This window comes from Kogia breviceps, chromosome 3 (assembly GCF_026419965.1).
Source record: "Kogia breviceps isolate mKogBre1 chromosome 3, mKogBre1 haplotype 1, whole genome shotgun sequence".
NCBI lineage: Eukaryota > Metazoa > Chordata > Mammalia > Artiodactyla > Physeteridae > Kogia > Kogia breviceps.
In genome coordinates this window covers 56299567-56313600 of record NC_081312.1, presented here as the reverse complement: position 1 = coordinate 56313600, position 14034 = coordinate 56299567, and the positions used below count along the sequence as shown (strand labels likewise).

The window sequence follows — 14034 nt, the reverse complement described above, 5'->3', positions numbered from 1 at the left end:
CATTAAATGCACCAATAACCTCAGTGTTGTCAAAAGTATACACAAGATTCTACCAATTAAAATTTTCATTATCAGTGTCATTGCTTCCTCATTCCCAAGGTAGCACTAAGCACATTATATTTTGTATTTAATCAAAAGAAGGTACATTTGGTATTTAATCAAAAAAAGTGAAAGTAATAATGCTTAAGCTTTAGGATGCTTTAGTTACACTGTAAGAAGCACTAGCAATGAATTCACATTTTTGTGTAATTTGGACAGTTTTGGAAAGTAAGATTTTTATTGTAAAAGTTTAACACTTTTGTCTTTTTACACTTTAAATTGCTCTCATTTACAATTCCTTTTCTTTCGAGTGGCATTGGTATGGTCTGACATTTCCTGGATCTAGATAAGGGGGTGTTGAGTTTGGCCATAGTGGGAAATATTTATGTGTTTCATAGTTGCCTTTGTAAGTCATTCTGATATAGGAATGACTTCCATCTTCTATCTCCCTCTGTGCCAATACATTAGATATCATGACAAGATATACCTTATTGAAATGTAAGAGTCTGTGAGGGCTTCCCTGGTGGTGCAGTGGTTGAGAATCCGCCTGCCGATGCAGGGGACACGGGTTCGTGCCCCGGTCCGGGAAGATCCCACATGCCGCGGAGCGGCTGGGCCCATGAGCCATGGCCGCTGAGCCTGTGCGTCCGGAGCCTGTGCTCCGCAACGGGAGAGGCCACAACAGTGAGAGGCCCGCGTACCACAAAAACCAAAAAAAAAAAAAAAAAAAAAAAAAAAAAAGAGTCTGTGATACACAATCCCAAAATATATCCAAACAAAAACACTTGAAATCAGTAAAGCCAAAAGCTAATCTTTGGAAAATTCCTTAAGTAATCACATGTGAAAAGTCATAAGCAGAATGTTTGGTTCTCTTTGAAGCATGGTCCAACCAGAAGTTATCTCCTGACAAGAATATAGGAAGAAATGATCAAAGATTATGCATCCAAACCTTTAGAGAAAACCGTGTTTGAATGGTGTGTCAAGCAGTTTATTACTACAGTGTTGTTTTTCTGGATATTTTCAAGTTTGTGGTAATTTAGAGACTTTTTTCTTAAATTCTAATTTGTACTAATTTAAAAAAAATTCTAAATGGACACATGTGAATTTGTACTTGTAATTGTGTATTCTTTTTTAAAAACAGCAACCAAAATTTTAAATACTCAGTTTCCACAAAGCCTGGAGCTACCACTGTTTATTACAGTGTTCATTTATACTTCACAGAAGGTACGTAGTTATAGAGTATCACATCTCAGCTGCCTGCCATGCCTTATTTTAGAGCACATGGCTCCTCCTCTGAGCTGACGATTCCGACTAGACATCTTTGGTCTAACCTCTCATATGTATGCACATATATATGTACAGGCTTTTTGCTTCTATGTTTGGGGGGCACCAAAGTACCCCCAAAATGGCTATACCATTCTCATTCCAGCAGCTGGCAAATATTTCTTGATACTTCACGTCCATCTTCCAGATTTTTCCCCATACTAGGTATAAAATCATATATCATTTTAACTTGCATTCTTAATGCATGTTTATGCATCTCTTCATGTGCTTGTTGGACTTCCACATTTGTTTTTCTATATATATCTGTTGCCTATTTTTACAATGAGGTTGCTGTATTTTTATTTCTGGTTTGAGTATATTATTAGTGTATTCTAGGTATTTGATTTTTTTCCCTTAGGTACTATATATAATCTCTCATTCTATCACCTATATATTCAATTTATCTATGGTATCTTTGTACAAAATCCTCTAATTTAAGGTATTTTTTAAAATAAAAGGACAGGTTACAGATGAAACCCATTCATAGGACTTTAGAATAAGTAGCTTTATAAGAATTAGCACTGCCGATCTGTCTTCTTGGTGTAACTCGGAGACATTTCTACTAAGCTAATTTCTAATTCAGGATCATATTCCCCATTTTCAGGCATTAAGTCTGATGATTTTTAAGATAGAGGCTGCTATTCAATCAGGCCTTGTTTGGGCCGTTCATAGAAAGACTATTATCTGAGTGAAGGTCACTTAAACTTCCTTAGACTCTGCTACCATAAGTACAGTGCTCAGGAGACTAGAAGTTCCCCCATTGGGTTCTGTGTGAGGCCAAATTAGTTCAGATGAACTTAGTCCTAGAGATTTGTTAAATCTGATATTTTTGAAGTTTTAAAACCTAGATAGTTTAGAAACACTTTTCTATTCATATTGTACAACTTTAAAAGTTATGAATCTGAGTGGCATTTTCATACACTCTTAATACTCAGTTTAAAAAGGAGACCATATGAGCTTATCCTTATTGCTCTTATAAATGTATCACATTTTCCATGGCTTTTTTTCTCCCTTATTGCATCATTTTTTCTTCCAGTTTTATTGAGATATAATAACATATGGCACTGCATAAGTTTAAGGTGTACAGAATGATTATTTGACTTAAATACCTCATGAAATGATTATCACAAGTTTAGTGAACATCCATCATTTATACAGATGTAAAATTAGGATTTACTGTTAACAAATTTATTATATAACATACAGAAGTGTTTAAATGTGTATAAATATAAATTATATTTATCATGTTGTATATTACATCCCTAGTATTTATAAATGGAAGTTTGTAGTACATTTTGACTGACTTCATCCAATTCCCCCTCCCCCCAGCTTCCACCTCTGGTAACCATAAATCTGATGTCTTTTTCTATGAATTTGTGTGTATGTTTGTTTGTTTGTGACTATAATTATCCTACAACACTATTGTAGTTCCTGTTACATAACAGTGATTTTTTATACATTTCAAAATAATCACCAAGATAAATCTAGTTATATGTCACCATACAAAGATATTAGTTATTGACTAAATTTCCCACACTGTACATTTCATAACTGTGACTCATTTGATGTGGAAGTGGAAGTTTGTACCTTTTATTCTCCCTCACTTATTTCTTCCCTCCCCCCACCCCATCATCTCTGGCAACCACCTGTTTGTTCTCTGTATCTATAACTCTATTTCTGTTTTGTTATATATGATCATTTGTTTTGTTTTTAGACTCCAAATATAAGTGAAATCATACAGTATTTGTTTTTCTATGCCTGACTTATTTCACTGAGCATAATATCCTCTAGGTCCATCCATGTTGTCCCAAAAGGCAAGGTTTCATTTCTTTTATGGCTAATATTCCATTATATGTGTAAATTACATCTTCTTCATTCATCTATTGATGGGCCATATGGGTTGCTTCCATATTTGGCTATTGTAAATAATGCTGCAGAGAACATAGGGGTACATAAATCTTTTTGAATTAGAATTTTCATTTTCTTTGGATAATACCCAGGAGTGGAATTGCTGGATTTTATTGTATTTTTTTATTTTTAATTTTTTGAGGAATCTCTATACTGTTTGCCATAGTGGCTGCACCAATTTACATTCCCATCATCAGTGCATGAGGGTTCCCTTTTCTCCATGTCCTCATCAACACTTGTTATTTGTTGATAATAGCCATTCTGATAGTTTTGAGGTGATATCTCATTATTGTTTTGATTTGAATTTTCCTGATGATAGTGATATTGAGCATCTTTTCATGTGCCTGTTGGCCATCTGTATGTCTTCTTTGTACAAATATCTATTCAGGTCATCTGCCTAGTTTTTAATTGGGTTGTTCATTTCTTGTGTTGTATGAGTTCCTTTTATATTTTGAATATTAACCCCTTAGCATATATATAGTTTGCAAATACCTTCTCCCATTTAGTAGGTGGCCTTTTCATTTTGTTGATATTTTCATTAGCTGTGCAAAAATCTTTTTAGTTTGATGAAGTCCCATTTGTTTATTTTTGCTTTTGTTTCCCTTGCCTGAAGAGACATATCCCTAAAAATATTATTAAGACCTATGTCAAAGAGTTCTGCTTATGTTTTCTTCTAGAAGTTCTATGGTTTCAGGCCTTACATTTAAGTTGTTTATTTTTGTATATGGTATGAAAGTTGTCCAGTTTGATTCTTTTGCATGTAGCTGTACAGTTTTCCCAACACAAAGTATTGAAGAGGTAATCTTTTGCCTATTGTATATTCTTGACTCCTTTGCCCTAGATTAATTACCCATGTAAGTTTAGGTTCATCTCTGGGCTCTCTATTCTGTTTCCATGGCTTTTACTGCTTGTTTTTCTAGTACAAAAAACATTGTTTTCTAATATCATCAACCTATTAGGTATGACTTTATAATAATCTATGATAACTTTGACAATAGAGTCCTCAAAGATGAATCAATCTCTATCTATCTCAAATGCTTCAAGATATTTTAGCAAATTGAATATAAATAATGAGTCACACTTCTTCCTCATCTTTTCACCTAGATACTTAACACATTTAACATTGATAAAGTTTTTTAATATTGTGGATGCTAAAATTATTATTTTATGGACTACTAATTTAAAATTAAGTGATTGTAATTTCTAAGGATATGAAAAAAAGGATAATGAATAGAAGGTGAGTACTTATTCATATACTACAGCAGAGAGGAAGAATTCCTATAGCTACTGGGTGTGTGTGTGTGTGTGATGAACACACAATGGAATAATCTTGGCTTGTAGTTTATTATTAGCAAAGAAACATATACAGTATGACAATAAATAAGTAAAATAATTCAAAGAAATGAGAGGCTGGTATTTATTACATAGTAATCTAGCACATAATTAGTGCTGGCTGTTCCAATGATGCCTCTCAATCACTATGTAATACATCATTAAGTTTATGTTGTAGATAAGAAAATGAAAGCTTAGAAAGTTCAAACGATGGGTCTAAAGTTACGCAAGTGGTTAGAGAGAAAGGGTATTACCAAATTAAGACTCTATCCCACACTGCCTCTAGGTAACATGATGTTAATGCAATCCTGAGAGGAGAGGAAATTGTGAGAGTTACACATTCAATCATATATAATCATTTTTCTTTTTCCTTATTGGAGGCATAAGAGAAAAATGATTATTCAGAACTGTCATTTCAAGTATATTAAACTAAGGCTAGGCAAATATATTTCTCTTTTTAAAAAGAAGTATCTCTAAATAATACATGTATAAGCAATTTATATAACTGTATCAACCAAAGCTCTATCATAATTTTTGTGTCAGATTTTTGTTAAGAAAATAAGCATAAAGGTATTCTAATCTGACTTCTGATTTAGATTTTCTTAAAAGATTAAATTTTAAATAATTGGCATTTTTCATGAACAATTTTATCAGAAATGTTATATACTGTTATGCCATAGAAAATATGTAAAGAATCATGTCATTAATTTGATTTTTAATTTGCAACATCTGTTTCAGCCATAAGTATCATTTTCTTTAAGAACAAAAGCTACCAGAATGTCATCCGTTTCTGTGTACTACACCTGAAAAAGCTGCTTTATGTTGCCCAAAAGGGAGCCCAATTAGCATATCATTCTTTAATATGCTGCTCCCTAAAACAACCTGTAAAACAGATTAGACATTTGTTTTTGGAAAGTAAGTATTATCAAACAGGTCCACAAAAACAAGAGGTAAAAAGACTCCTAGAAAAAAAACTGGTAATGCTGAGAATATAATTCCTAAAACCTGTCTGGTTAAGCAGCCATTAAAGCACCCGGATATCCCAAGGAGATTGACATAGTGACTAAAGAAAGACTACCTAGGAGAGTTTTGCTCAGTCGGCCAGAGATTTGGCTTTTACTAAATGTACTCTGACATAGAGCAGAAGAAAATCTGAAACAAGTTTAAGGGATCTAAGTTAAGGCTGCCTAAGCACAGATATGTATGCTTGTTTGAGGCTTTGCAAACTGGCTTAGAATATTGCAAAGCCTTGCCAATACCACCGAGAATCTTCTTTGAAGCAACAATAGTATATTTGGCTTAACTAGGCTTCCATAAGCAAAGGGTAAAAAAATATATTTTACGAAACTATGGATATAGCTCAATTGACAAACAGTTTTTCTGCCAAAAATTCATTTGTAAATTGATCCTTGGAAATCTGAATCTATTTCTCAAAATATATAGTAATGATTAGTGCATCAAAGATAAGCCACAGGTACCTAACACAGTCCTTAAAATATATAAAATCTAGTATTGATTAATGCTTTTTACCCTAGCAGATATTTTTATTTTAAATTTTAAATTGTATTCTAAGTTCCAAGTATACACAATAATACACATCACTAGCTGATGATGGACAGACCCACAGGATCCTGCTAGCTGTAGTGGTGATCATCTGGGGCGGACTTGGGTGGACTAGGACCTCAGAGAAAAACCAAGCATTGCAGATCCTCTAAGAGCCTGTTAAAAGTTTTCTAAATAGCAATCAATGCTCGTTATAACACTTTATAAAAGAGTTTAATTAAAACATGTGGAATAGCCTTATAAAAATGGGATTATATTTATGATCCTAAAGAATATTGTTTTACTGATATTTCTCTACTAATGTTTATTTTTTACAATGGCATTAAATCTTGCTTGAGAAGCTTCTCATTCATTAAATCATTATCCACTAGGAGATGTTTCTTAAGATTTCTTTAATTATCAAATAATTAAATAGGTTTGTCTTTGACACATTGTGATTAAATCAAATAATTTTTGTAATATAGATCTCTTAATATACACATTTAGAATGTATAAAAAGAAATAGGATACATACTTATCGTAATGCCAGTATTTATTTAACATGTCAGGTAAGAACCATTCCCCTAAGTTGCTAGTTCTGAGGAAGAAATAATACTTTCTTAACATTGAGGGAAAGGATTTTTTTACCTCATTTTTTGATTTGTTTTTTCCCTCTCTCCTCCTCTGACGTTGTTCTCTTATACTCTTGCGTACTCTGTTCTGACACAGATAATTATATGTTCTGTGCACTGTAATAGGTGTTGAAGAAATAGTGGTAACCAGAGAGGTGCTGCCCCATGACATCAACACGTGACCTCTATTGGAGACAAAAACATGTATTAGAAGTGGGATGATTATTACCACACACATGAAATATAGGGTATTGTGGAACATATAAAATAAGTTTCTGACTGTAGGTTTATGCCTGAGATAGAGAAATGAGGAAATTTATCATATTTGGGGAAATTAGATCATATACTTAAATTCCTTTTTAACATCTTTATTGGAGTATAATTGCTTTACAATGGTGTGTTAGTTTCTGCTGTATAACTAAGTGAATCAGCTATATATATACATATATCCCCATACCTCCTCCCTCTTGCGTCTCCCTACCACCCTCCCTATCCCACGCCTCTAGGTGGACACAGAGCACCAAGTTGATCTCTGTGCTATGCAGCCACTTCCCACTAGCTACCTATTTTATATCTGGTAGTGTATATATGTCCATGCCACTATCTCACTTCATCCCAGCTTAAACTTCCCCATCCCCATGTCCTCAAGTCCATTCTATATGTCTGTGTCTTTATTCCTGTCTTACCCCTAGGTTCATCACCATTTTAAAAAATTCTATATATATGTATTAGCATATGGTATTTGTTTTTCTCTTTCTGACTTACTTCACTCTGTATGACAGACTCTAGGTTCACCCACCTCACTACAAATAACTCAATTTCGTTTCTTTTTATGCCTGAGTATTATTCCATTGTATATATGTGCCACATCTTCTTTATCCATTCATCTGTCGATGGACACTTAAGTTGCTTCCATGTCCTGGTTATTGCAATGAATATGTGGTACATGTCGCTTTTTGAATTGTGGTTTTCTCAGGGTATATGCCTAGTAGTGGGGATTGCTGGGTCATGTGATAGTTCTATTTTTAGTTTTGTAAGGAACCTCCATACTGTTCCCCATAGTGGCTGTATCAATTTACATTCTCATCAACAATGCAAGAGGGTTCCGTTTTCTCCACACCCTCTCCAGCATTTGTTGTTTGTAGATTTTTTGATGATAGCCATTTTGACCAGTGTGAGGTAGTACCTCATTGTGGTTTTGATTTGCATTTCTCTAATGATTAGTGATGGATACAAAAACAAGACCCGTATATAAGCTGTCTACAAGGGACCCACTTCAGACCTAGGGACACATACAGACTGAAAGTGCGGGTATGGAAAAAGATAGTCCATGCAAATGGGAATCAAAAGAAAGCTGGAATAGCAATTCTCATATCAGACAAAATAGACTTTAAAATAAAGACTCTTACAAGAGACAAAGAAGAACACTACATAATGATCAAGAGATAAATCCAAGAAGAAGATATAACAATTGTAAATATTTATTCACCCAAAATAGGAGCACATTAATACATAAAGCAAACGCTAACAGCCATAAAAGGGGAAATCCACAGTAACAAAATAATAGTAGGGGACTTTAACACCTCACTTTCACCAATGGACAGATCATCCAAAATGAAAATAAATAAGGAAACACAACCTTTAAATGATACATTAAACAAGATGGATTTAATTGATATTTATAGGATATTCCATCCCAAAACAACAGAATATAGTTCCTTCTCAAGTGCTCATGGAACATTCTTCAGGATCGATCATATCTTGGGTCACAAATCAAACCTTGGTAAGTTTAAGAAAATTGAAATTGTATCAATTATCTTTTCTGACCACAACACTATGAGATTAGATATCAATTACAGGAAAAAAATCTGTAAAATGTACAAACACATGGAGACTAAACAATACACTACTAATTAACCAAGAGGTCACTGAAGAAATCAAAGAGGAAATCAAAAAATACCTAGAAACTAATGACAATGAAAACACAACGACCCAAAGCCTATAGTATACTTAAATTTGATAGTGTTATATAGCAATATAATTCCTTGGTTGTTTTGTTTTGTAACAATGTTGTTTTAAGTTGAGAGCAATTACAGAGAAAACAAAAAGAATGATTCAGTATTGGGGACTGACATGACAAAATGATAAAGGAGTTGGATTTTGAGGCTCCCAGAAAAGTCTTCCTTTAAAAGTATGGCTACAATCAACTGTCTGCCTTTCAGGTGATCTGTTATTTACCCCTGTTCACAGGTGTTTTATTCTAGGAAAGGTAAAACAAGAGGTGAAGGAAGTTGGTCTCTAATCCTCTAACAGTGCTTGCTCTGCTGTTGCTAGTGCTACCTGTATCTTTTCTCTTTCCGCTTTGTCTCTTCTTGTGTATTTTTAATTTGTAGACACTTGATGCTTAAACTCTTTTCCTTTATTTCCCTCTTCTGTTAGCCCAGGTGCCTGTGGCTGAATATCCACTGCTTTATGACTCAGCCTGTGTCTTGAATTATTTCTCTCTCTTTCACTACTAATGGTTTCCCCCATAAGTGTTCCTTCCTCCTTTAAAAAAAAAAAAAATCTGTATCTGACCCAGCCTGCCTTGTTGAAATCTTCACTACTTACTGATCTCATTTGACATTTGCCAACTGCTTTCCTATGTGGAACAGATTTTATGCCTTTTTCTCTTCACTTCTAACACCTCAGGGTCAGAATTCGCCATGCCCATAGACTTGTTATAACTTGCCAACTGTCCTCTCTGCCATCTGGTCTGCCTGTGGGCAGTTTCAATTTAAATCTTCATAGTTTTCTCTACTTTTTAACTTGACGCTTACTAAACTGATTTGGGCTGCTCTTTCACCCTTTAGGCCATAGTCTCCTGAGGTCAGGCTTGTTTCCATTTTAGCCACACTGAATGCCCAGCATTCGACAAATATTTCTGAAAATTTTTCTTTTGCTTTAGATCTCTCATATTTATTTAAAAAACGCTTATAATTCTATGCTTAAGCTTCTGCAAGTATGTTTGTTTACATTTCATAACACTTTGCTTTTCAGTTATGCATCAGACTCAGTAAGTATTTAAACCGACCTTTCCAAGGAGAAACTATGCTAAAGTTTGTTTTTTTTTAGTTTTTTAGGTCACACTATGCTTACTTCTGACTTAGCTCCATAAAAATAAAACTGAGTACTAATAAATTTTATAGTCTTCTTAATAAGACACCTTCACCAAGCCCTCACACATTGTTTATTTTGAATTAGGTGTATCATGCATTCTCAATAAAACAAGAGCACTACTAAGGGAGAAAATCATTTTGGGCAAGGGTAAAAAAATCTTACTCTTTTTGAGGGAATGAAGAAGATGGTAGAGAAGAGAATGTGGAACTCACCTTTCCCCATGAATACGCAAAAATACATCTACATGTGGAACAATTCTCACTGAAAACTAACTGGAAACTGGCAGAAAGACTCCTGTACAACCAAGGCTATAAGAAAGATCCACACATAATCAGGATGGAAGGGAAGAAAGTGATCAAGTAGAGACCTGTGCCCTGAGAGAGGAAAGGGAGAAAATACACGGGCAGAGACCAAACCTGAGAGTGAACAGTGAGAGCCACGGATTGGGTGCCCTAGTCCTGGGGTCATACAGGGGAGACAAGCCCCCTTGGCTGAGTGGAGAACTGCTGAGACTAATTGGAGGCCTGTGGAAAGGCTAAACTCTGCTCATGAGGATTGCATTCAAGCTGGCTTACCCCTGAGGGCTGGTCAGGGGTAATTGAAATTGAATTGAAATTGAAACAGCATGGCTGGCTGACTCATTTTTGGTGACCTATTTGGTGTGGGCTCCAGCTCAATCCTAGTGAACCCTCAAGTTCTGCTTATTCTACATCACAGCATGGCATTGGATCTAGGGCTAACATGACTGGGGAGAAAACTCTACCATGGGACACGCACACAGAGGCAACTAGGTCCCAAGGCAGAACCTGGGTGGGGCAGCAGTGACTATCCTTGGCACTTACTCAAGCAGTGCATCAGAAGCAGCCCAGAACTCTGGAGGTGGCTACTCCCCCACAGCTCATGCCTTGGTATACACCAAGAGTCCATGCAGATGCTGCCTGCACTGCAGTGTGGTTCCACAACAGTTGAGGGTGATGGAGGCTGTAGGGAGTGATTGGCTGTGACAGACAAAGGGGACTTGGACACAGGACTGTGTCCTAGCTGAGTGAGTGGAAATTGCTGGTGCCTGCACAGGCATTAGAGATGGCAGAGACCTCTGTCTGTGGCTGACATGGGCTGAGAGGCTTCATGGACCACTTGATTTGGTGCTCCTCCCCTGTCACAAGGATCCCACAATAGGGAGAGGGAAAAGTGCACAATTACAGAAAACAGAGCCAGTTGAGGCCTGATCCTCAAGGCTTCTGCTATAGCAACTTGGGATCAGACTCCACCCTTGATAGGGCAGTGATGGCCACTGAGCATAGGGGAAGTCCTGCCTCACACGAAGTCATAGCTCTAGCCCCTCTATCTGCAGTCTTACTCTCTATCAAGGTGATAGGTGCAGCATACCATGAGGAAAAATGTGAATAGCATCTAAATCAAATCCAGATCTCCCACCAAAGGCATTGGGCACACACAGTTTGTATAGGGATGCTTCCACATAAGAACACACATTTAAGACCACAATAGGTAATTGTTTCACCTAAATTCATAGAGGCAGAGAAAGTTAAGCAAAATTAAAAGTCAGAGGAACTGGTCTCAACTGAAAGACCAAGAGAAAACCCCTGAAAAAAATAAATAATAAAACAGAAATAAACAATTTACCAGATAAAAAATTCAAAGCACTCATAATAAGATTGCTAACTGAATTAGGGAAAAGAATAAATAAACACAGTGAGAACTTTAACAAGGAATTTGAAAATATGAAAAAGACCCAATCCAAAATATAAATAATAGCTAAAATAAAAAGCACACTGAAAAGAATGAATAGAAGACTGACTAAGTGGTACAGAAGAAAGCATAAGTGATCTGGAAGCTAGAATAATGGAAATCACCCAATGAGAACAACAAAAAGAAAAACAAATTTTAAAAAATGAGAAGAGATTAGGAGCTATGTAATAACACTATATATACTAACATCAACATCATAGGGGTCCCAAAAGGAGAAGAGAGAGAGAAGGGGATTGAAAATGTATTAGAGGAAATTATGGCTAAACCTTCCCAATCCTGAAGAAGGAAACAGATATCCAGGTACAGAAAGCACAGAGAGTTGGCCCCAAACAAGAGAAACCCAAACAGATCCACATCAAGACATATTATAATTAAAATGGCAAAAGTTAAAGAATAAAAGAAAATTCTAAAAGCAGCAAGAGAAAAACAAAGACTCATATACAAGGGAATCCCTATAAGTCTATCAACTGATTTTTCTGCAGAAACTTCCCAGTCCAGAAATTAGTGGCATGATATGTCCAAAGTGCTGAAAGGGAAAAACCTTCAACCTAGGATACTCTACATAGAAAGATTATCATTTAGACTCAAAAGAGAGATAAATAACTTCTCAGAGAAGCAAAAACTAAAGGAGTTCATCAATATTAAACATACACAATAAGAAATGTTAAAGGGTCTTCTCTAAGAGGAAAAGAAGTAAGAATCTATAGGAAAGGGAAATCCCACAAGGAAAGGCAAATATATACTAAGGACAGAGGATCAACCATTAAATAAGCCAGTATAAAGATTAAAAGACAAAAAAAATGTAAAATAATATAACTACAATAAACAAGGAATAAACACAAAGATATAGAATATAACAGCAAAAACACAAAATGTGGGGAAGGGGAGTAAAAAAATGTAGAACTTTTAGAATGTGTTTGAGCTTAAATGGCAACCAGTTTAAAACAAGTAGATATAATTATAGGTCAACATATATCAACCTCATGGTAACCACAAATCAAAAACCTACAATAGATACACAAAAACTAAAAGGGATACAAGCACACTACTAAAGAAAATAATCATACTACAACGGAAAAAACAAAAAGAAGAATGGAGAAGAATTACAAAAACAACCAGAAAATAAGTAATAAAATGGCCATAGGGCTTCCCTGGTGGCGCAGTGGTTGAGAATCCGCCTGCCGATGCAGGAGACACGGGTTCGTGCCCTGGTCCGGGAAGATCCCACATGCCGCAGAGCAACTCAGCCCGTGAGCCATGGCTGCTAGGCCTGCGTGTCCGGAGCCTGTGCTCCGCAACGGGAGAGGCCACAACAGTGAGAGGCCCGCATACCACAAAAAAAAAAAAAAAAAAAAAAAGGCCATAAATACACACCTGTAAATAATTACTTGAATTGTCAATGGACTAACTGCCCCAATCAAAACACATAGGGTGGCTGACTGGATAAAAAAAAAAAAACAAGACCCATCCATAGGCTGCCTACAAGAGATTCACTTCAGAGCTAAAGACACACACAGACAAAATGAGGGGCTGGAAAAAGATATTTCATGTAAATGGAAATGACAAAAGTGGGGGTAGCAATACTTAGAAAAAACAGGTGTTAAAACAAAGGCTATAACAAAAGACAGAGAAGGGCTTTATATAATGATAAAAGGATCAATATAAGAAGAGGATCTGTTCTCATTAACATATATGTACCCAAATACAGGAGCACTTAAATATATAAAGCAAATACTAACAGACATAAAAGGAGAAATTGACAATAATACAATAATAGTAGGTGACTTTAATACCCCACTTACATCAATGGATAGATCATCCAGACAGAAAAATCAATAAGGCAACAGTGGTCTTAAATGATACAATAGACTGGTTGGACTTTATATATATCTACAGGACATTCCATACGAAAACACCAGAATACATATCCTTTTCAAGTGGACATGGAGGTTTTTTGGATAGATCACATGCTAGGCCACAAAACAAATTTCAACAAATTTAAAGGATAGAAATTATATCAAACACTTTTTCTAACCACAACAGTATGAAACTAGAAGTCAATTACAGAAAGAAAAATGGGAAAAAGGACAAACATGTGGCAACTAAACAATATGTTACTAAGAAAACAGTTGGTCAATGAAGAAATCAAAGAGAAAATCAGAAAATACCTTGAGACAAATGAAAATGGAAACACAACTTTCCAAAATCTCTTGGATACAGCAAAAGTAGTCCTAAGAGTAAAGTTTAAAGGGATATAGGCCTTCCTCAAGAAACAAGAAAAATCTCAAATAAACAGCCTATCCTACTATCTCAGAGAATTACAAAAAGT

The 14034-nt window shown here is 35.5% G+C and overlaps 1 long non-coding RNA gene across 1 annotated transcript in view; it reads right to left on the bottom strand.

Annotated features, from left to right (window-relative positions):
• The window catches only part of LOC136793794 (uncharacterized), a 392876-nt gene that overhangs the window by 73741 nt on the left and 305101 nt on the right, over positions 1–14034 (bottom strand). The window contains exon 3 of the long non-coding RNA XR_010839568.1: positions 6793–6961. This is a non-coding gene — a long non-coding RNA (uncharacterized lncRNA). The remainder of the gene's footprint in view (positions 1–6792; positions 6962–14034) is intronic.